The sequence below is a fragment of the Trichosurus vulpecula genome, chromosome 2 (genome assembly GCF_011100635.1).
Source record: "Trichosurus vulpecula isolate mTriVul1 chromosome 2, mTriVul1.pri, whole genome shotgun sequence".
Classification (NCBI taxonomy): domain Eukaryota; kingdom Metazoa; phylum Chordata; class Mammalia; order Diprotodontia; family Phalangeridae; genus Trichosurus; species Trichosurus vulpecula.
The window spans coordinates 237,097,843-237,121,938 of record NC_050574.1 but is presented as its reverse complement, the minus strand read 5'-3'; the positions used below and the strand labels follow the sequence as shown (position 1 = coordinate 237,121,938).

Sequence of the window (24,096 nt, the reverse complement as noted above, 5' to 3'; positions counted from 1 at the left end):
ATTATACACTATAAAGAATATTAAATTTAAGAGCATGGCATGCAGATTTTACTTCTCTGTTATTTATATCACTCACTGAACTACAGTCTAAATACTCTTCCACACTCCATAGCACAGAATTGTGGATAAAACAGGTCTTGAATCCCTCCTACCAAAGAAATTTGTTGGCGAGTCTTACCAAGTTGGAAGTTCCATAACATAGATTCTAAGGACATCATCATGAGACTCCAGTGTATTTATAACAAAAGTCCCAAAATGGCCACTTTAAATCTTTCGCATAGGAAAAAAAAAAAGACTCAAAATTATTGCTTAGAGGAACCCCTTAAGAAAAATAATTGTAATCTTGTATCTTCTGAAACAGTAAGACCTAAAGCTTTAATGGAATTTTCTAATACCTTAGGTTTATTTTTCTTAAATGAAAATATTACTGACTCAAATACAATGTACAGAAAATGTTGAAACAATAAAGTGTTTCATCTGCTTGATATGAAAGTTTAAAAAAAGAGTAATTACCAAATGAATGCTTGGAAATTTGGCATTAACAGAATAAATCACAAAAAACTTAAGCATTATACACATGTTTAATAAAAGTGTACCTCAATTTAAATATTTGTGAAGGCTCTCCCAGGTATTTCTCTCGTGGACTAACTTTACCATGGGGAAACAAACCTCAAAAATAAGTTGATGGTGCTTACACATCAACATTCTGTTCCTTCCCCCAACCCACCAACAGTATGCAAAATTCAGAAAATTTTCCTGTTAAAAGAAATATTCACAATTTTAAAATGTTTTTACTAAGCACAATCTAACAACCATTAAGAGAACATTTCTCCTTCTCATTATGTCTTTAAAACCATAAAATAAATTCGAATGAATACTGCATAAACTAGATTGGTGCCTTAGTTTTGAGTTAGTCCCTTAATGGTATCAAAACATGTTGGCTTTTCAGAGTGGTATGAAACAATACTACATACACAAGGAGAACCTTTGGTTAAAAGTGTTGAATAGTCCTAAAATCTAATCAGAACTAACTTGCTATGCGTATTCTGAAGACAAGACTGAAGGACTATTAAAATTAGCATTCCTGAATCGCACGCAGAGTAGAATAAGGAGACAAGTGTGAAATCTATTAGTAATTTTTAAAAACCTAGTTTATTTTCTTTGCACATGGTAACAACGGTCATGTTACCTTAATCTACTTAACTGTCTGAAAAAGCACAAAATATTCCACTTCTCCTTAGAGACAGCTAGATGGCAATGGCAGATAGGATGCTGAGCCTTTAAAAGTTTCCCACCTAAGTTCAACTTTGGCATCAGATACTAGCTGCATGACCCTGTAAAAGTCACTTAACCTATCTCTACCTTAGTGTCCTCAACTATAAAATGGAGAACATAATAGCACCTACTCCCCATATTGTCTTCAGGATCAAATGAAATGTTATCTGTAAAGCACTTAGCAAAGGGCCAAATACGTAGTAGGAACTTTTAAAAAATGCTTGTTCCCTTCGTTGCAAAGACATCTCAGTGGGGTTCAAGGTAACTAAAAACTTAACAATAAAGTGGTGAACACAAAAATCTGTCAGGCTCCAACCTTTCCAACAAAATTACAAAAAGAAGATTCCGCAAACAAGAGCTAGGCACAGAAATTATGAGTCACTGAAAATATTTCTCCCAAACTTCATCTTTCTTCATGTCCACAGTACCCCTGGAAGAGGCTCCTTTGATTAGGGTCACTTGAGTGACTGAAGTGAAAGATTTCAATGAAAACTATTTAAAACAGAGAACAACATACCTTTATCTTATCGAATGGGAGAAGCTGTTCTTCAAAGGGAAGAATACAGAGCAAATTAGAATTTGGTCCTAGTCATGTGTTGTCATTTCGTGCTTCAGGAACCAGATGAGAGATTCATCTGTCCTGCTTTTCTTTGCTTAGACAAAGTAGAATTCCTCTTCAATCTTAGGTGGTTTCAGGATTAAGGAAGTATCTTTTATCAGAGGGCTTTCCCCCAAGACAAGCTTCTTGAAGTAACTGAGCAATCCCTTGGAAGACCTCAGAAGAGACATTAACTACTTTTTTGGAGGGTTTGTTGACTGGGTTTGTTGAGGTTTAGTCTCTGTCCACCTAGGGCCAAAAACTGTTGCGGCTTCATGATGTGTTGTGGTGGAACCATCTTAAAGAACTCAGAGTCAGACCACCTCTAATCCAAGTATAGGCATTTATTGAGATTGATGCCTTTCACGGAGTGGGCTAAGTTCCAAGAGGAACCAGCAGCTTCAAGAGAAAGAAAAAGGTAAAGATGCAATTATGCAATCAAAATTTCCATAGAATAAAGGAATATGATTGATATTAAAAAGGCAGGAGGAGTTTGTTGAGGGATTAGGCAATGGAGGAGGGGTCCTAGCCTCAGTGGAACTTTGAGGTGTTATCGTAGGGTGGGCCCCTTCTATAGTTTGGTGGTCAAGCATTCTGGTCATGGTGCCTTCCAACTGGCTAGCTACTGTGGTCCTGTCTGATGCGATGGTGATTGCACACCTGTTTTGTGGGAAAGGGTCTGTGGGCAGTGGCTGGGTTTCTATCACATGGACATGCCTGCTGTTTCTGTGGGAACTGAGAGTTCAGGGACACAGCTGTTCTAGCAAGCAGTGAGGCGTATATGACCAAGTTAGAACATGGGGGGAGGAGGCTAGGTAGGTACAGTGGGCTATAATGAAGTTAGAATATTGGGGCTGTGGCAGCTGCATTAGGACTCTATCAGTTTTGCAGTAGCAAAATATCCCATCTGAGGAAATCATCCTTTAAGGGCAAGAATGAGCATTTTTAGGCACTTAAAGGCCTAGCAATAATTTGAGTGCTTAGAGAAGCCAGTGTCACTTCCAGTAGTCCTTATTGGTAATGCACAATATAATGCATTTTTTAAAAAGCTACTACTTCTTAAAGAAAAACCTGGCCACAGTCGAATCGTCTGCCTTGGACAACAGCTGGAAGACAGGTATTTGACCTCATCTGAGCCTGACTCACTCACACACTCTGACTCTGACACACACTCTCTCTCTCTCTCTCTCCCCCCCCCCCCCGGCCCCTTCTTTTTAGGTAAGTTTCCTCTATCCAAGTTATTTTATGAAGATGGTCCCAGTTCTGAGAAGAGAAGGCCTGGATGCAGAAGTTGTGAACCAGTCAAAGCTAATGGGAACAGGTGCTCTGATATACTGTTTTGATAGGGCCCTTTTTTTCTTTGAGGGGGGAAAATAAATTCTTTGAGCTTATGCAGGAGCAGGTTAGTATTCTTTTCAAGGTAGGGAAGCAACTTATCTAAAAGATGAAGAGTAGAACACCAAGAAAATGGTCAAGTCAAGGTGACAAAAGAAAAAAAAAAGATTTGGTTTGGGTATTCTCATCAGTAAATCTCAAGACAGCAACCTGTGAAGAAGGGTGATGAACTGGTGAACTCCAAGGTTAATTATCATTCTTCATCCTCTTTTTACCAAGTCAATACTCTGTTTATAGAACTCTAGACTCTTTGCTAACATCCCCTCTCCAAAGAAAGATCAGGAAGGATTTTTTTTTGGGGGGGGGGGGCAGGAGGAAGAGTCAAACCCAGGGAACAGGATTAGCAGTAATAGTTGTGAGAGAGAGAGAGAGAGAGAGAGAGAGAGAAAGAAACTCAGTGGGAATTAATGCTTTTTTTATAAGTAAAGGAGAGAAGCAAATTTTGGCTTTGCAATATTAGAGAGAGAACTTTAAAGGAGGTAAAATGTGTTTCCACGCTCTTGCTTTCACAAAAAAAGCTATTATAAATTTAAACTAAAATTAGGATGAAAAAATTCTCTATATATCTTCTAACCCACTATTACAAATTTTAAAAATATATGTAAAATCTTAGAGCTTTTATAGTTGTCTTAAAGTTAAATGTTTTTACATCTAGGAATTTCTGGCAAAATCTTTCCACTTAATGGGCCAAAATAGCTCTCCCAGAAGAGTACCTTCAAATTTAATAGGAGTTTTGGTTCCCATTAACCATTCCCCTCACTTCAAATGAAAGGTCCGGATTACCACAAAGCAGTAACTAGATCCCAGACAGAAAAGCAAGGCAGGTTTTTTGTGATAGTGAGATTTTGCTATATGGGGGGGGGAGGGGGAGAGAGGAAAGGGGGGAATCCACATAATATTTTACCATGCTAATTTGAATTCAGTTTTATTTCTCTCAAATGATATTGAATGTTTTAAAATTCTTTATAGGATTTGTGTGGATGTATTGTTACAATAATAAAGTATTAATTTAAAATTCCCATATTATAAAATGGAATAATTCAAAAATCCAATCTCCCATTAAGTTCAGAGTTCCTAACAAGCCTTGAATAAAGTTTCAAATAAAAATTTAAGAATTACATTTGAAAACCAAGGTGAGGATGAAAAAAAATTCACATTACTATGTCCAGAGTCAATGCTTGTTGCTTACTTTCAATGGTAGTTCTCATTTCCCTCATTTTCATTTGTTGTTCTTCAGTCATTTCAGTTGTGTCCAACTTTTTGTGATCCTACTTGGGGTTTTCTTGGCAAAGATACTGGAGTGGTTTGACATTTCCTTCTCCAGATCATTTTACAGATGGGGAAACTGAGAAAAACAAGATTAAGTGACTTGCCTAGAGTCACACGGCTAGAAGTAACTGAAACCAGAAGTCCTCCTGACTCCAGGCCTAGCAATCTATCCACTGTATCACCTCGCTGCCCCAGCAGCATTGACTATTTTTGTTACCATTAAAATAATTGGACCTATAAATGCAAGATATTCTTGACTGATTAGGAAACTTCAGATCAACCAATTTCTGGAAGGTACCACAATGCACATGGAAGATTTTCCCTTGTAAATTTTAGATCGATCATGTCTGCAGCAATCATACAACTCTTATTTAGCAGCACTTCAAATTGCTTAAATCAAAGCACTACCTAATGTCAAACTACTAAAGGTTTACTACATATACAAGCACACTAAAACTAGATGAGGCTATTTGAAAATTAAACAACTTGTGACTGCCCCCCCCCCCCGCCCAAAAAGGTTTAAAGGCACTGTAGGAATCATTAAGTTTGCATTATTTGCCCAGTCATACTAGAACTCGCTGGACACACAAAAATGCCAAGTTCAGATAGCCACGCTTAGTATGTTATGGTTTGTTGAAGGTACTCCACCGCTGTTGATGAGATATATCCCCCCCCCCCAAAAAAAACACCTCCACCACCTTTCCCCTTTTTGAACTGGTTTCACTATAGTTAACACTGGTTGAAATATTTGATGTCTTAAGGCAGTGGTAATAAACTCAAATAGAAACAGGGACCACTAAAGCAAACGTAAGAATTCCCACAGGCTTCATATTGACTTAGAAAACCACATATTAACACGGTAATATTAACATGTTAATATCTATGTTTCATTGTATTTTTATTTGTTTTGTTAAATATTTCTCATTACATTTTAATCTGCTTCACACCTGGGAGTATTGACTCATGCTTTGTGTTTGACAACTGTCTTAAGGTAGTCTGGACATGAGAAACAAAATGGACTAGTTGTGTGACCATGGATAAGTCAATTAATACCATAGTGCTCATTTCACACCAGTTGCTGTAAGATCAAATGAGTATATACAGCATTCTGAAAATTTTGTAGTGTAATGTAAGGGTCCAAGTATATAAGTGTCTTTTGCATTATACAAAATAGACACTGGTGGTGACTCTATCAATTTCTTCTAGGAATTACCATAGGATTTAGGGATGGGCACTGACACCGTAGTTAGGCAGACAAGTTCAAATCCAGCACAGACACTTAGTAGCTGTGTGACTGTGGAAAATGCACTTAACCACGGTCAGTTTCTTCATCTGAAAATAAAGATAATAGTATCACCTTCATCCTAGTGTTGTTGTTAAGGATCCAATGAGATATTTGCAGATGCTCTTTTAAACGATAAAGCACTATGTAAATGCTAACTATTATTATCACCATTATTAAGTTATCAGCTATGAGAATCACTCCCTCTCTACAAGTAAAAGTTACTAGGTTTTCTGAATTCATAAAAACTAAACTTTCAGAACTAATAACTATCTCAGAACATTTAACCCAAATGTTCCAGGAGCTGAATCATTCAAGTTTTTCTTGCTGCCTAAAATTAAATCCAATGAAAACATTTCAGTTCATTTTTTTTTTGGAGGGGGGAAGGCAAGGCAATTGGGGTTAATTGACTTGCCCAAGGTTACATAGCTAGTAAGGGTGTCAAGTGTCTAAGGCTGGATTTGAACTCACGTCCTCCTGAATCCAGGGCAGGTGCCCTGCTCACTGCATCACCTAGCTGCTCCTCAGTTCATTTTTGACACACTTGATTCTCAATAAAAATTCTTTTTACTTCTCCTACAGTCAGCTTACTCTTATTTGTATGAAGAAAAAGCTGAAACTCCTTTGGTGCTATTTAAATTTTAGCATCATTTTTGAAGATACTGCTCAAGGCAATATCATTCACATACCTTTTAGGAAAAACCATAATCCCAGGTAAAACTAACATTTTGCAAAAGTGCCCTCCTCTGTTCTTCTGAAAATCACTTGCATATCAATTTTACCAGTCCTGAGAGACTATCACTTACTTTCTGAAATCAAAAATGAAACTGTGGTATATCAGAATTGATCAAAAAAGAAGCTAAGAATTCAAATTCTGTTTCTCACCTAATGAAATCCAATAAAATCTCACTAAAATGATTCATTATTGCTCATAAATTTAGGATTGTTTCAGCCAGATTATTAATAGGCAATAATGTGATTCAAATACAGCTTTAATTTAGTATAATGACCTCATATTTCAACCATCGCAATGACAAGTTCAATAACACAGGACAGTAGCAACTTAAAATTGCGAACAAAAAGTAAGACATGCCATTTAGCAAGTGGGATTTGGAGTTAGAGGTATAGGATACCATCTCTTTGAAAAAATTTGTTTTCATTCAATTGTTCCTGCTTTCGTAAGAAATACTGCATAAAAATCCCATGGTGTTAGTTATAAAACAAAATTCACACATTAAGACACTTCGATCAATTCTCAGAAGAAAAAAAAATAACTACCAATGATATTTAAGTGGTATTTACCACAAGATCGATCGTGATACTATAAAACATTTCATGAAAAAAAAAACTACAAGATAATTTTAAAGAGGAAGGGTACCTCTGGTTCTCCATAATCAAGGAACCTTACAGAAACCAGGGTGGGATCTCAGGGGAGAAAGGGGTCTAAAGGATGTCAATTCCAACTGGCTTGGTACAGCGCCAGACACGCAGGCCCACCCTCAAGAGTGGCCCTGAAAGGCACTTGACCAGTCTAACCAACTGAAGCTACAGCACATAACAGGTAAATCTCTGCATCGGGGTATATGTTTCCTGGGCTATAGAAAGAGGATATTATTCATTTCATGCCACATATCATTGATTTTCTCTCACTAGACTGATTAAACTTAAGAAGAAACAATCAATTTTCCTTTGATCCTCCCCAAAGCAGCTACCATCCCCATCTCTCTTCTCCCTAACATCACAGCTCAACCTTCCTAAAAAAAGTTTTCTGTTAACAAATGCCTTCATTTCCTCACTACATATCATGACTGTAATTCCTGGAAATCTAGTTCTGCCCCCAGAACACTGAAATTGCCCTTATGGGTCAGCACTACAATCACTGGTATCATCATTGGGCTATGTGTTCTGGACACTGAGCACTAAAGACCTAGGTTCAACTCCCTACTCTGAACGCTACTACTTGTGTGACCACGCTCAAATCTCAACTTTCTAAGCCTCAGTTCCATCATCTGTAAAATGGCAGAAATACCTACTTCGCACGGTTACTATGAGGTTCAAGTGAGATAATGACATACATTAATTGTTTTATAAAACTGAAAGTGCTATATAAATATCAGTTATTACCAGGATTTGCAAGGCACTGTACTTCAAGCGAAGAATACAAGAGACAAAATCAAAATCATCCTTATTCTTGAGAAGCTGTGTCCTGCACACAGTAAGTGATCAGTAAATGCTTTTTCCATGCGTTCTGAAGGAAGATGAGGATTCTGAGAGGCAGAAACGAGGAGTAAGTATGCTCAAAGGACACCATTCAGTGTTGGGTTCAGAAACAGTTCCTTGTACAGCTTGGCTAAAATATAGAGTGAGTGAAGAATAACAGTGTGAAATAAATAAGGTTGCAGAGAGGAGGCTGGAGTCAGCCCGTGGAGGTTCCTGAGTTTGACATCAAGCTGGGGAATCTGTATTTTATCCTACAAGCTATAAGGAGCTACTGAAGAGTTTTGATCAGAGGCCTTAACATAAATGACCATTCCACAAGTTCTGTGCCTCTGGCAGTCATACAGAGAATTGACTAGATAAGGAGTGGTAGAATTAGGAAGCTATTATAGTAGTCCAGGTGAGAGATAATGGCAGTTGTGTGAATGCAAAGGAGTGAACTTGAAGCATGTGTACAGTATAGTTGATTTGTTAGGGCTACAGAATCAACAAGACCCGTCAACTGACTGGCTACGGGGGTGACGCAGAGGTAAGAGTCAATTATGACACCAACTAGGGGCACGGTGACGCTCTCCATAAAAATGGAGAAGTAAAGGAGAGGAAAGATAAGCAATGATTCCCATGACTCTATGCAAGTGACTTCCAAACCAGCCCCTTAATTCTGGGCTTTCCTTAGGTCTAGCTCTACAGCTGCCTACAGAGTGACTGGAGTGGGATACCTCAGCAGCACCTCAAACTCAACATGACCAGGAACAAACTCACTAGCTTCAGAAGGAACCGTTGTCTACTGATGCCTCTGAACCGAAGGCTAACTGAGTTTTTCTCCTAAAAGGTAACAAAACAGTTTTTATGATTTAAGTGGTCAGTGTCACCCAGGACAGGTTTCTGACCAAGGATACCACCCTAGCAAAAGAAGAGGTAGAGTATTAACGCCCTAGTGAAGCAATGATTGTTGTTATCTAAGAGGGTCTCATTTTGTTTTAATCCCAAACCCGAAGAGCTAAATTGGCCTGAGTAGGGCCTGGCCCAGGACGTTGTCTTATCCCCTGAAACACCTTTTCTTTCTGTCTAGATTGATCGTTTCTGTCTGCAGCAGCACTATTTGTTAAGTTTTCCACATCTGAAACCTTGGCGTTAGGTTTGATTTTTTTTCCCTCTGCTACCTCACCTCTCCTATCCAGTCACCAAGTCTTGCTGATTCCAGTTCTAAGACGTATCTTACACCAGCCCCCTCCTCTTTAATTCCACTGCCACCACCTTGTATCACACACAGGCCCTCAGTATTCCTTACTGGGCTACTGAAACAGCCTCCTACCTCTAACTCTCTTTACAGAACTTCCAAAACAATCGTTCCTGACATTTAAGGCAGGCCACAGTCTGGTGCCACGCTCACTTTGTAGTCTTATCTCATCTTGCTTCCTCCATGCACTTTATACTTCAGGCAAACTGGACTTTGCTTTGCTTTCTGAACATGACCTGTGCTCTTGCCTCGATTTTGACACCTACTTGTGACATATGCCCTCCCTGTGCTGGGGATGTATTCCCTTTTCCTCATCACCTTTTGATTTCACCATCAATTTCCTATTCATCCTTTAAAGTTCAATCTGAATGTCACTTTTTTGATGAAGTCTTCTGCGATTTCCCCTCTTTCACTTAGCAATAATCTTCCCCCTTGAGACCTCACATAAAACTTTGTTTTGCATCCCCCTTCAAGCTATCCTGTAATAATATGTATTACAGTGACCCATGTTTGTATATTATTCCTAGCTACACTGTAAGCTTTGTGAGAATTAAGAATGATTTATCTAAACTTTCCATTTCTTCCAGTGGTATGCACATAGTAGGTACTTAAATACTAATTTAAAATTTGTTGCTCTTCTATTTTTAATAGAATTTTCTCAACTGAAAATTCTATATCAACACACTTAACTGTTTTTAGTAGATATGCTAATGCTAAATGCAACTCCCTTTAGAACCTACATTATCTGATTTACACATGCTACTAATGATGCTACCTATATGAAAATAAAATTAGAGCTTCATTTTATTTTTTATCAAAAAGTGAAACTGCATTTCTTTTCAAAATATATGATTTCACATTCGTAAAACTGTTATATCAAATCACTCTCACAAAACTAAATCTCACAAAAAATTGATTCATCTCTATAAAGCAGACTATCACTATCATTTCATCTTTATAATGTCATCATATGCATTACACAATCAATATTATATTGAAAAACAAAGTTAGAGAGAAATTTCAAGACAATTTATATTTCTATAATTCTTTTTAGTTAGAGCAGCACTAAATGGCTGGGGAAGACACTAAATGATTTTTCTGTCTTTGGACATGATAAACCCATGAAACAAAGAAAAATACACAATGCCCTCAGTTCCCAGGGTTCCCTGTCTGCTCCTACAGTGACAGTGAGCAAAGAAAAGGGAGTAGGGGATGCTAAGATTTACATAGCTTTTATATACCTTTTATTGATACATCAGTACGAGATCCATGTCCAATGATCTCTAGTTGACTGCTATAGAAAATTTATCAGAGAGTTAGGAAGAGTGCCCCACCCCCACTCCACCCCCGCATGTTGGACAGACCCTCTGTAAAAGACATTGGGAAGGACAGAAATGATAGCCACACATAAGAAAACAGGGGTGGAGTACCTTCTTCACAAAGACATTAAGTAATCAAGTATAAGTAATTTTTTGAATAAAAACACATATTTTTGATAATTTTAAGGCAGTATGGATTAGTGGAAGGAACCCTGGATTTACAATCAGAAAAGCTAAGTTAGAATCCCAGCTCTACTATTTAGTACCTCTGTTGCACTGGGCAGGTCATTTTTCCAGGTCTGTTTCCTCACCTGTAAAATGATGAGCTCAGGCCATCTAAGGTCCCTTCCAGCTCTAAAACCTATGAAATAAGTAATTTCATGAAAAGCTTTATTTTTTCCCCATACAATTTATAGGCAAGCCCTGTCCAAGCTAAAAAACTAATACTCAGATAACTGTATCGATTTTTAAAAAGCCAAATCTTAGTATAAGAGAAAATAGCATATCAATGAGTAAAGTCCACAAAGCAGTCTTCTGATTACTATATGAATGTAGCTTCTAAGTTAGATAGACAAGTAAGTGAGCTTTAAAACACCTGGAATATATAAAAGTCATCTATCTGCTAATTTCACATTCAACAGCTCCTGATGATCAGAATTGTGAACTATAGGAGTACCTTGGGAAAGATGCTCACTGACTTGAATTGGTTGATGATTACAGATCAGGAAACCTTTCCTTTACCATTATCTCTGTAGCAGAATATAAGCTCTTTGGGAACAGGAGCACTCATTTTCATATTTGTATTCCTTGCCCCTGGCAGTATCCTGTACATGGTAAGGACTTAATAAATGTTTGCTGTACTGAACTGGTGAATCAAATTGAGGACTGTTGTTCTTCCTTTGGAGAGACCAACTTTATCCTCTCACCTTTGGCAAGTCTGATCTAGCTATAGTCTAATATGGGGCAGTCAATAATAATGCCCTATCATAGACCACCCTTTCCATCATCTTCCTTCTCTGGAAGAAACCTCACCGTCTTTTTCCCCTGGTGGCCAGAAGGCTGTCTGCAGAGTGGCTAATGCAGAAGTAAAAGGCACACTTCCTCAAAAATCTCTTGAAGATAGAGTTCAAGTGATATTGGCTAGACATATTACCACTACAGAAGCAACAAGACTTCCCCAAGACAACCTAACTTCTTCTATTTGAGAGGTTAAACAAGAATGAAAAGGACATTTCAGTTCCAAAGTAGGACAAGGCTCCTATGTTAAACAATACCTACACTTGGCTTTCTGGTCCATGGGTGGCTTTGCTATCAGATATATTCTAAAACAAGTCAATTTACAGAAAGAGGAAAATTCAGCTCTGACTCCACATACTTAGCCTCTTTAATCCTCATACTGTACAGATACTGAAGGATGGTAAGGAAGGCCAAAGATCATGCAGCTTTCATTGAGGGTTGTGCTAAGAGAGTTCTGTGTGAAACTTTCCACTGATATAAGCAACTGGAATACAGATGGAAACCTCTCTCACTGGGTGAGGGTCAAATAAAAATGCGCTGTCAAAGTATTTTCAAAAAAATGTACATGAAGTGATATGAGCAGCCAAGGTATTTTCAATAAGAGCTGCTGAAGCAGGGGAGGAGAGTCCTGGGTAAGAACATCCAAGCTGCTAGAGATGGCTCCTTTGCCCCAGTGGACTCAGAGCTAACTGTTCCATGCCCTGAAGTAAATTCCCTGGCAGCACAATTAGGACCAAAGCACCAAACCAGCTAAGTGGATAATGCAAAAAGATTTAATAGCATAAATATGCATCAACACGAATTAAAGAGAGGAAAATGAAAGATGTCTCCTGTTTCCATTCTATTCACTCAATTCCACTCTATTCTCAATCAATTTCCCATATTAATATAATAAGTTATATGCACCTATCAAAGTTTGGAAGAGATCCTTGTCCAGATCACACCTTCTAACCTTAGGTGTTCCCCAAGGCTCTGTCCTGGGCCTTCTTCTCTACTCTCTCTAAATTACTTCACTTGGTAATCTCATCAGCTTCCATGGATTTAATTATCATCTCTATGCTGATGATTCTCAAATCTACCTTTCCTGCCCCAACCTGTCAGCTGATCTCCAATCTTCACACCTCCAACTGCCTTTCAGACATGTAAAACTGGATGTCCAGAAGACATCTTAACCTTACCACATCCAAAACAGAACTTTCCCCCTAAACTCTGGGCCCTCTTCTCTATTACAAGCAGTCATCCTTCCAGTCCCTCAGACTCACAATCAAGGTATCATCCTCAATTCCTCACTATTTGGTGGCAGGGCCTACTGATTTCACCTTTGCAACATCTCTCAAATACTCCCCCTTCTCTCCTCTGACATGGCCAACACTCTGGCGCAGGCCCTCATCACCTCATGCCTAGATTACGGCAATAACCTGCTGGTGGATTTGCCAGCCTCAGGTTTCTCCAATCCCACCCTTCGCTCAGTCACTAACACGATTTTCTTAAAATGCAGGTCCAATCGCATGTCTCCTCTACTCGAAAAACTCTAGTGGTTTCTTACTGCCTCCAGGAGCAAATACAAAATCTTCTGTTTGGCATTCAAAGCCCCTCCTAACCTAGCCACCTCCTATCTTTCCAGTCTTCTTATACCTCAATCCTTTGTCATGTACTCTTCAATTCAGTGATACTGGCTTCCTGGCTGTTCCATGAACAAGACATTCCATCTCCTGACTCAGACATTTTCTCTGGCTGTCTTGATACCTCATCTCTACCTACTGGCCTCCTTTAAATCTTAACTGAAATCCCACCTTCTATAGGAAGCCTTCTCCAACCAGTCTTAATTATAGTACCTGCCCTCTGTTAATTGTTTCCTATCTATCCTGTACATAGCTTATTTGTACATACTTGTTTTCTTCCCTCTTAGACTGTGGGCTTCTTGAGGGCAGAGACTGTCTTTCTGTCTCTTTTTGTATCCCCAGAGCATAGCACGGTGTCTGGAACATAGTAGACCCTTAATAAATGTTTACTGATTGACAGACAAAATGTTAATCCAATGATGCCTCCCACTAGTCAATATTATTATAGAACCTTTTCTATTAATCTTCATAATATTTTAGTGAGATGTCGATATTGAGTTTGAAACTTAAATTCCATATAAAGGTAGAAAATTGTTAAGGGATTTGCTGATGGTCAAAAAAAGCATTAAATGTCAGAGCTGAGACGTGGTCACAGAACTAGTGACTGCTATGCCTATATTTGGGCCAGCTAGGTGGCACAGTATGTAGAGTCCCAGGCCTGGAGTCACAAGACTCATTTCTGAGTTCAAATCTGGCCTCAGACACTTACTAGCTATGGCTGTGTAACCCTGGGCAAGTCATTTAACCCTGTTCACCTCAGTTTCTTCCTGTGTAAAAATGAACAGGAGAGGGAAAAGGCAAATCACTCTAATTTCTCTGCCAAGAAAACCTCAAATAGGGTCATAAAGAGTCAGATACAACTGAAAACTGACTGAACAACAAATGCTTGTATTCAGCAGAACAAATATGTCAGGAATTAATAGAATATCATTCCTATATTTATTAACTTCCAACATTTTGTTAATATTCTTACACATGTAAAGAACTTCATAGTTTTCAATGTTTACACTAACCACACCCTAGTTGATTCTCATAGCCAGCCAGTGAAGAAGGCAAGAAAGGTATTATTACATCCATATAATGTCTAAATAAGACAGGCAACATAGCACAGTGGATAGACTGGATTTAAGTCGCCTCTGGCAATCACTATGTTTAGGCACACTGGCAAATTACCACTGTCCCCAATACTTATTCAACAGGTTGCTTAAATGAGATGCTTTAAAACTTTATAAAGTATTACAGTCATCATATGCTCTCAGATAATAAAAATGAATGTCATTTCCTCTCTGTTGGCTTAAGGGATAATTTTATTTTCAAAAAATGGGAAACTATGCATATTCAAATCTTCTACTTATTTAAGCCAAGACCTTTCAAAATAAGATTCTTTAGGCTTAATGGCTAGAATCATAGACAGATTTCCCTTTTGCTTCTTCAGACTATGACTTCTATTTCAATGAAAGCAAAATCATAAATCAAATGATTTGTTAAATCAGAAGCTCCAGATTTAAGCCGCATCCTGAATTCTGAGGACAATGCTGCTATGCTTTGGTGGGGAAAGTTTTTATTAGTGTTTTTTTTAACATCACCGTAATTTCTACAGTATCCTTCCTCATATAACAAACAGTACTGTTAAAGACACACAACACTAAGGGTGAGGTTGTCTTTCCTTAGCTTTTGAACTATGTCTGCTTCATGTAATGTTATGAGATTCACTTTTTATTTTTTTTTTGGTGGTTCTTTCTGTTTACATTATAATACTGTTTTCCTGGCTCTGCTCGCTTCACTCTGCATCAGTTTATGAAGATCTTTCCATGTTTCTCTTTATTCATCATATTCACCTTTTTTACAGTACAGCAATATTCCATTCATGTGCACAATTAATCCCCCAATCAATGAGCCATCTACTACTTTGTTGCCAAATCTTTGCTATCTAAGATGTTATAAATATTTTGGTATAACTAAATTTTCTTCCTTTCAGTGGTCTCCTTCGGGTAATGGTATGTCTAAATATGGCCATTTTAGTTCTTTATTTGCTAATTCCAAATTGCTTTCTAAAATGATTATATTCATTTCCAGCTCTAACCAAGAATGAATTAGTGTGTCTATCTTCCCACAACCCATCCAATATTGACTGTTCCTATTTTCAACTTTGCCATTTTGCAAGGTATTATGTTTTCTAACAAATAAATGCTCGTAGGCAGAAGCAATTGCTTATTTCATTTGACTAGAGCAACAAAATTCTTTCATATGTACCTTTGAGGTAAAAATTTGGAGTGTGAATCCCTGAACTACATATTTACTTACTTATAAATTATATATGTACTACACTATACTAATTATGTGCATTATAAAACATATATAAAAATAAACATCCCCAAGGAATGACAGAAATTAAATAATACATTTGAGCCCAGGGTTTACTGACTAAGGGGAGTGATGAGGTTAGACTCATGCTTTGGAAATACATTTTGGTCATGTTTGGAGGATGGATTGAGGAGGAGACAGACTTAAGACAGAAAGACAATCGGGAAGCTAAATTTTTTTAAAGATCACATGTGAAAGAGGTGTTGAGAGTATGAACTAGGACACTGGCTGTGGGAGGGGACAGCAAGGGTCACATAAGAGAGAATCTGTAAAGTAGAAATCTCAAGATTTGGCAGCTGATTAGATCACATACCCTCTAAAGTCAGGTCATGGTTTCCACTTTGGAAACCACTAGGCCATATAAAAGCCAAACTTAATTCTCCTGATAACACAGTTAAAATTATTCTTTCAGACAGTAAGCACTTGTTTGCCAAAATCAACCAGCAAGCATTGATTTATTAAGCATATACTATGTGCCAAGCACAGTGCTACAAACTGGCGATATAAACACAGAAATAAAGCAGCCTCTGTTAAAAGTTTACACAGAAATGGATTTGAAGCCACTTTATTCTACATCCACACACTTGACCCTGGCCAACTGTGTACAAGAATATTATTGGTTAAAGGTGGATCAGGGGACAGCAAAGTATACTGATTTTATATAACTGCATCTTTTTTTTTTAAAAAAATACATCCTCTACTAGTAATGAATCAATAGAGTCATTTATAAACCAAAAATAGTAAATTACAAAAAAAGAATATAACCACCCTCCCCAAGAAAAATGAATTCATAATGATTTGTACGGAAAGATCCCAAATTTTGTTCTAACTTCAAATTATAAAAAATGACAATTCTGAAATATGTTACTTCTAGGGGGAAAAAAATCCCACTTGATTAATCTTCTATTTACCTATAAGAAAACCAAAATCTTGAATGACCTCCATAAATAGATAATAGATTCCACTCCAATGTAACATATGCAAGTGCACACAGGCTGGCATATTGCTTTAGCAATGATCTCACACACATTTCTTCCCTAGTAAAACCACCTTTCCAGAAATAAGCACAGCTTTTCAGATACAGCAGGCTATAAAACAGTTCAAGAGGCCTCCAATAACCTTTCATTAGTTTCAGATGCAAATGCATTCAAAATATTGAAACATTTCCAAATAAAGTCTTATGAGACAGGAAGGGTAAAAATTCCCCTTTCTTTCCCATCCTCCACAATTCCCTGAATCAGAAAACTTAGTAAAGATTTTAAGCTGTATTGTCAGTTACTACTATATCTTTGGATTTTAAATCCACACTGGAAAATCATGACATTTTTATTGGACTGTAAGAGTTTTCTAATTCTTATCGCAGCATGGCAGTCTTTTACATTTCACAGAGAGAGCTTAGCCTTCCTCTTACTTACACAACTAGGCCTCATTCAGAACCCCTGTAACCTACACATTGTCCTTTTGACCACATTCTCAATTGACCTCTCTCAGAGACAAGGGGTGTTTAATACATCTGGCAAGCAGATGGATAGGGGGTGTGGTGATACTACACAATCAGAGGCCAAGATGACAGCAATCCAAGTTCCAATATACTACTTGCAATGTAACAGTAAGCCTCCCCTCAATTCTTCTCCCTACCATGCCTAAAATAGAAAAACATGTATTTTTTAAAAAACCAGATACATACTCCTTCCTCACTTCCTAATTGAAGATGCATTTATTCATTCTTTCCCTTTGTCCCCACCCCCACTCCACCTGGTCTATGTACATATTTTGTTGACAGAATTACCACTGTCTCAATTTCTGAGAGGTCCTCAAACGCTATTACTCCTTTGAAATTCAGGGTACAAATCAAATGAGATAATACGTAAGCACTTTACAAACTTCGAAGTGTTATGTAAATGCTATTAGTTATTATCATTATTATAAATATTAAGTCCATGCAGCGTAATTACTCCAACATGGTAAGGGGTAAAACTATACACTGTACTTTTGTCCACAGGTTTATGCTCAACTTTTAAAACTCAACATGTTGTGTAAATGTAAATGAGTACCCTGAAGTCAATGATGCACAATTTTGCTGCCTTGCACTTCTCTGGGGCATTTTCCTTTGATTTGCTGTTGATCAATGATGCACACTATTCGGATATGCTGCAGCAATTTGTTTTACCTGAATTATAAATCTCAGGCACCAGCTTATCTTCTAGCAAGAAGACACAGTTCTGTCCCGTTATAGAATGGGGAGACACAATTTCTGGACCTCACTTTAAGAAATAAATCAGACAGACTTCTGTATCAGTATTAGTCCAATATTTAGAACTTGGAGGGTGGGGGAGGACTAGAGGGAAAAGGCAAAGGGCCAGAGATCAATGTAGGAAATCTACAGATTACCAAGGCAAATTAGCACCTGATCTTCCATTCAGTCCTAGAGTTGCCTGGGGGTAGTGAGAAATTAAGTAGTTTGCTCAAAGTTACATAGCCAGCATATGTCAAAATCTGACCTTGAACCCAGGTCTTCCAGACTTTTGAGTCCAGTACATTATTCACTTAGATACATAGCCTCTCTTTACAATATTACCTGTTTTTACAAACTTTCTATTTGGGGTTGGATCTCTGCAGAAGATGCCTTAAAAAACCATTTTTTACCCCAGGTAAAAAGGTTACAAATGTCAAAGTCTTCACACTCTTAACTTTTTATTGTTAAGTAAATGACTATTGGAAACCAGCATGCACCACACATCTAAACGGTATTTGTGACCAATAGCAACAGAGAAGGATGTAAATAAATGCTTAACTGCCTACTCTAACATGAGCCCCGTGGTACAAAGGCAAGTCATATACTGAGGACAAATTGTTAAATTTTCAATGTGAGCATTCACACCTCAGAGATTGGCAAATGCTACCAAAACAGGGTTTGATTTATTGTATTGTTAACTGTCTAGACTCAAGAAAGTGGAGAAAATGTTAATAAATGCAGATTAAAATTAAAGTGTATAGTGCCTACATTTCAGAGGGCTGGTTGTCAAACATTTACCAGCACATCACTCACTGTGAAGGCTATTTAGACATAGTGAAACACGACAGTCGGGGTCTGGGCAAAGGAAGGAGAGTATGATAAGTAGCAGGAAAGAACATCATTGGACATTTAATCCTCCAGGAGGCCACTGTTGACCAAAACATTAAATGAAGACATAATCTCACTACGAGGAGGGTTGAGGTGTATGTGTGTGGGGAGGGGGGGGGCAGGGTGGTGGTGGTGGAAGAGAACAGCAAGGGAGGAAAGCAAAAGAAGTCCAAAGAATAGTAATTCCTTGCCTACCCTGAGCCAGCATTTTTCTTCTTCCACCCCAAAGTAAATAGTGTGAGAATTGCTTTTCCTGGGTGGGAATAGCAGCATTCCTGTCTGAGAAGACTGAAGGAATAATTGTTTCTCAGTCCCATTCCTACATACCTCTACCCCATTCAATCCCACAACTCAAATCTAGTATGGGACTTAAAAAAAAAAAAAAACTGCAGTAATACCCTTCCCCACCCTCCAAATTCCTGGCTACCACCAGCCCACCTCAGCCTCAGTCTAAGAGTAGAATAATCCTCCCAGATCATTATAGCACTTTACAAAAGCACTAGGCAGACAGAAAGAGGCACCTAGCCAGAAAAGTATTTTGAATTTAAATACAATTTAAATTTTAAATGTTTTCAAACACAAAAGAGGACTCAGGTGGGACTAGAGCAAGTACTACACAAAGCCAAAGAGCGAGTGATCTTTTTATAAAAGGAAAGTTAAAAATCAGATCTTAAGAGAATAATTAAACCCTTCAGCCACACAGAGGGAGATAATCAGGACTAGCAGAGATCAAAGGGCTATGGGGTGAGTAGGAACAGCCTGGGATCGTGGCCTTCCCTCAAGAAAGCATCTATAATTTTGTTTTGACACAGTATTGTACATATATATATATTTGCTTTTTAATAATTGTGGATGCTAGGGCTAGAAGGGACTGCAGAGGTTACCTACTCAACCTTCTCATTTTACAAATGAAGAAACTGAGGCCTGAGAGATTAAGCGTCACACAGGCAGGAAGCAGACTAGGGACTGAATGCTGATCTCCCCGCCTGCCAATCATTTCACTATACCACAATATGTATACCAGAAACTCAGTTTCTTATACAAGTCTCTTTCTTGCTTTTTGCAAATTGGAATTTATATTCATTAATGACTGAGATCACATTAAAAAAGAAAAAGCATGTGTTAACTGCCACTATGTGCCAGACACTGCGGATAATGAAAATGAAATATTCTCTGACTTCAGGAAGTTTACATTTTATTGGGGAAAACACACGCATAAACATTTATAAAATACATGAGCAGTAGTGTGAAGACGGTGCCAGGAAAGGCCCCATGTAGAAGGCAGGGCAAGTCACTGTACCTGTCTAAACCTCAGTTTCCTCATCTGCAAATTTAAAGGACTGGACTAAATTAATAATGATAACAACAATAACAGCCAATATTTATACAATGCATGCCACATGACAGGCACTATGCCAAGTGCTTTACAAGTTTTATCTCATTCCATCCTCAGGACAGCCCACCATGTCTCCCAGATGACTCCTGAAATCCCACTGGTTCTTCCTGCTACCAAAAATTCTCAAATGTGGAAAAGAATTTACCTATGCGGCTTACCTTTTATCTTCTGCATTCTTCTTTCTACTGAGGGTGGAGAGATTAGAGGCAACAGACATGTAAATACTGTCTTCTCTCCATCCCCCCTCCACCAATGGTTAATAACAAAAGTTTATGGGCAAGAATGCCCCTGTGCAAACATTGTACTTGTGAGGTATGCTGTCCAGCGATTACAGCGGAGAATTGTGGAAACGGATCCTGTCAAGTAATAGTCACTCGTCTCATTTAATATGAAAGTTGCATCACCCCACTAAGTGAAGATTCATCGAAGTGGGATTCACTGAGATGGGGAACAGATGGGAGAAGCTCTGCTCTGCTTGGTTTTGTACACATTTTGTGACAACTAGCTTCTGCTTGGGTATGATGCAGCAGCCCAGGTGGTATTATCTGGGCACTCAGGTGAATGAGAAGGAGAAGAAAACATTTTCCCCCTTGTTCTATAGAAAACACAGTAACTTCAAAAATCCCATATCAAGCCTGCAAACTTGTTTTCAGAGCCTTTGATTGTTGCCTCAAAAGGATCTGTACCAAGGTAAAAAGAAAAGTCTTTCTATAAAGATTTCAAAGTGTTGGAAAGAATAATATAACTTTCCTCTCTCCTTTTAAAATTCTTGTAACCCTTTAAGTCCAATTTCACTCAGGTAAACTACACATTTTCATGCGTAGCTTCATCATTTCATCACTTACGTCTTACGAGAAGCAACCTGATGCAGTGGATGGAAAGGTGGCCTTAGAGACAGGAAGACCTGAGTTGAAATCCCCCACTCTGACACTTACTGGCTCTGTGAACCTGGGCAAGTTAATTAACCTCTCAGTGACCAAGGCATCTCTCCAAGTTACAGAAAAGGTGAGAACCTGCATGGGTTAAAAAGTTTCTTAAACCAACAAAGTCATAGGTCTGGTTTCTATTCTTTGTCTCTGTTAGAAAGCTCATCACAAAATGACCGCTGGTGGTAATTATCTGTCATTATGGCTCAGTGGATAACAAGTCAGCCTGTTGAATGGAAAAACTAGGTTCAAATCAGCCTCTAGCAGGTATTAACTGTGTAGCTACGGCTAAGTCACAGTCTCTTAGTGCAACTAACTGTAGATCCATAAACTGTCTTTTTGCATTGTTTTCCCCGTTGGGAGTTCACTATTCTGATGAAATCAGTCTTGGACAATGAATGGATGAATGAATGAATGACAATACCATTACTGCCAACAAAACCAATTACATAAATAAGGTGCATTTCTATTGCAAACCTACAGTGATAGAAAAAGACCACGAGACCGTTGGAGGGCATCTGAGGGATGAATTATCTAAGGATCCCCAGGTAACTGTTCACATTCTTAAGGTGCTTAAAGCACTTTCCACACAACATCTCTGTGAGGAACCAAGTATAATCATTTTTACAGGTGAGTAAACAAAGTCTTAAAAGGGGAAACGACTTTCCAAGAGAGTTGGTGTCACACAACCCGCCTCAAAGCTAGAATTCAAACCAGGTCTCATGACTCCAAGTACTTCTGGACATCAGCACTTTCTGCATTACAAGGAATGAATAGTCCTTAAAATCAGCACTCTGTCACTTCTACAATAAAAATAACTCAGAAAAAAATACTGAATTTGCAGTCTGAGGACTTGGATTTGAATCCCAGTTTTTCCACTTGGGCAAAGTCATTTAACCTCCTTACGAGCCAATGAACATAAGACAATCTCTCAGAAACAAGAACTTAGTAGGAAGTCCTAAGGGGTGGGTGCTAAAGGTGTGCTAAAATTCTGAAAGAATTTGGACTCTGACTGGCCAACAAGAGGAGCCAACAAAAAGCAGGGAAAGGGGTATTCCAGAAAATATTAACAGCAGTCATTAGGACAAGTTCACATAGTCCGGATGCCTGTCTGTCTGTCTCTTGCCATCGAGTCCCACATCATCAGCTGCCTTTTGGACATCTGGAACTGGATGGCATGGAGGCATCTCCAATTCAAAATGTCCACAAGAGAACTCATTTTTCTCCCCCAAACTTGTTCCCAAATGTCCTATTACTGTTGAATACAACACAATCCTTCCAGTCACCCCAGCTCACAAACTTCAATGTCATCAGACTCCTCACTATCTAATCCTGTGCCAAATCTTATTTTAAATTTGTTTCTGCCTTCACACATCTCTCATGTACATTCCCCTTCTCTCTACTCAGACAGAAACCCACATCACTTCTATCCTGGACTATTACAAACAGTCTAACTAGTTTCTATGCCAGGACTCTCTCCCTACTTCCAATCCAACTTTCACTTGCTATCTAAAGCACAGGTCTGGCCATGCTACACTCGCCCCTTCCTTTCAATTAAGTTCCTATAGTTACCTATGATCTCTAGGATCAAATATAAAGTTTGTTGCTTAGCATTTAAAGTCCTTCACAATCCAGCGCCTTCCTACACTTTAATCCCTTTCATGAACTCTATGATCCAGTTGTTCCTCACAAAGGACACGCCATCATCTGACAGGTGCTTTTGGACTGACTGTTCCCTGCACCTAGAATGCTTTCCCACCTCACCACAGAGCCTCTTAGAAATCCTGGCCTCCTTCAAGACTGCTCAAATCCCACCTTCTTCAGAAGGACAAGGTAAAGCATATGTAGGGTTTTCTTTCCCACTAGAATATTCTCTCTTTAAGGGCAGGGATAATTATTTTCTTTGCATCCCAAAGTTTAGCACGTAGAGAATACGTAATGTTTCCTGATTGCTGGGAAAATAAGAAAAAAAATGTTTAACTTACTCAGAACAGTTTCTTGAGCTCTCACTAGGAAGGGACCTCAGGCCATCTAGTCTTAGCCCTTCATTTTACAGATAAATCAATTAATCCATAAACATTTATTAAGCACCTACTATGCGCCAGGCAGATGAGAAAAGAATGAGGTTAAATGACTTTCCCAAAGTCAAAGAGGTAAAAGCAGATTAAAAATAGCTGACACATATATAGTGCTTTATACAGGTCTTCACAACCTTTTGAAGGAGGTAGTTCAATATTTTATGAATAAAGAAAATGAAATTTCAGAAAGTAAAGGGACTACTAATATGTGGCTAAGCCAGGACTTGAACCTGAATCCAGAAATTTCCATCATATTATGCTGCCTCACTCTTAAGTAATTAGTGAATTAGATGCACCCACAAATCAGCTGGATTTAAGCTCCAGCATCTTTTTAGTCAGCAAACCCAACAACAGACACTCTCCAACCAACTACATACAGACCGCTACAAAGCTCTAACAACTTTATTATTGTTTCTAAGGTTACCATCCATCAATACTAACTGAAATGCTAGCATCCATCTCACTTCTTGCAATTCTGTTCAAAATTTAAATACCTGCCATTTCTTATGGACTTTAGAAATATCTCTCTTCCTACTTATTATGCTTTAGACATTTCCTCATCCATAGAGATTGAGTTTTGGGGGAAAGGTTGGTCCTAACTCCTTGTTTTATAACCCCAACTCTCAATTTTTCTGGCAACTCCAAATCTATATTTATCACTACTATAAGTTTTCAATGCCTCTCCATTGTTCCTTCCTAGTCTTCTAGGAGTATCATTTATTTTAGTTTCTGTGATTTTCCTTTTATCCCCCCCAAATAAAATCCTATGTTTTGCTCTACTTGGGACTTAGATTTAAATTTAATGCAGAACTTAAAATACTGAAGTGCAATAGCATTAATGTTAACTGTCAGGCTCTACACCTACATTTTGCCCCAATAAATTCTAAATTTACAGGCAACCTTTAAAAACAATTACCAAAGTAATTACCAAGTCTTCAATTCTGTTTAAAAGGTACACACAAAAGCTAAATGAT

General features: G+C 38.2%; 1 protein-coding gene across 4 annotated transcripts in view; it reads right to left on the bottom strand.

Moving 5' to 3' along the window:
• UBE2E3 (ubiquitin conjugating enzyme E2 E3) overlaps positions 1-24,096 on the bottom strand; it is a 107,215-nt gene that overhangs the window by 50,240 nt on the left and 32,879 nt on the right. The window lies entirely within an intron of this gene.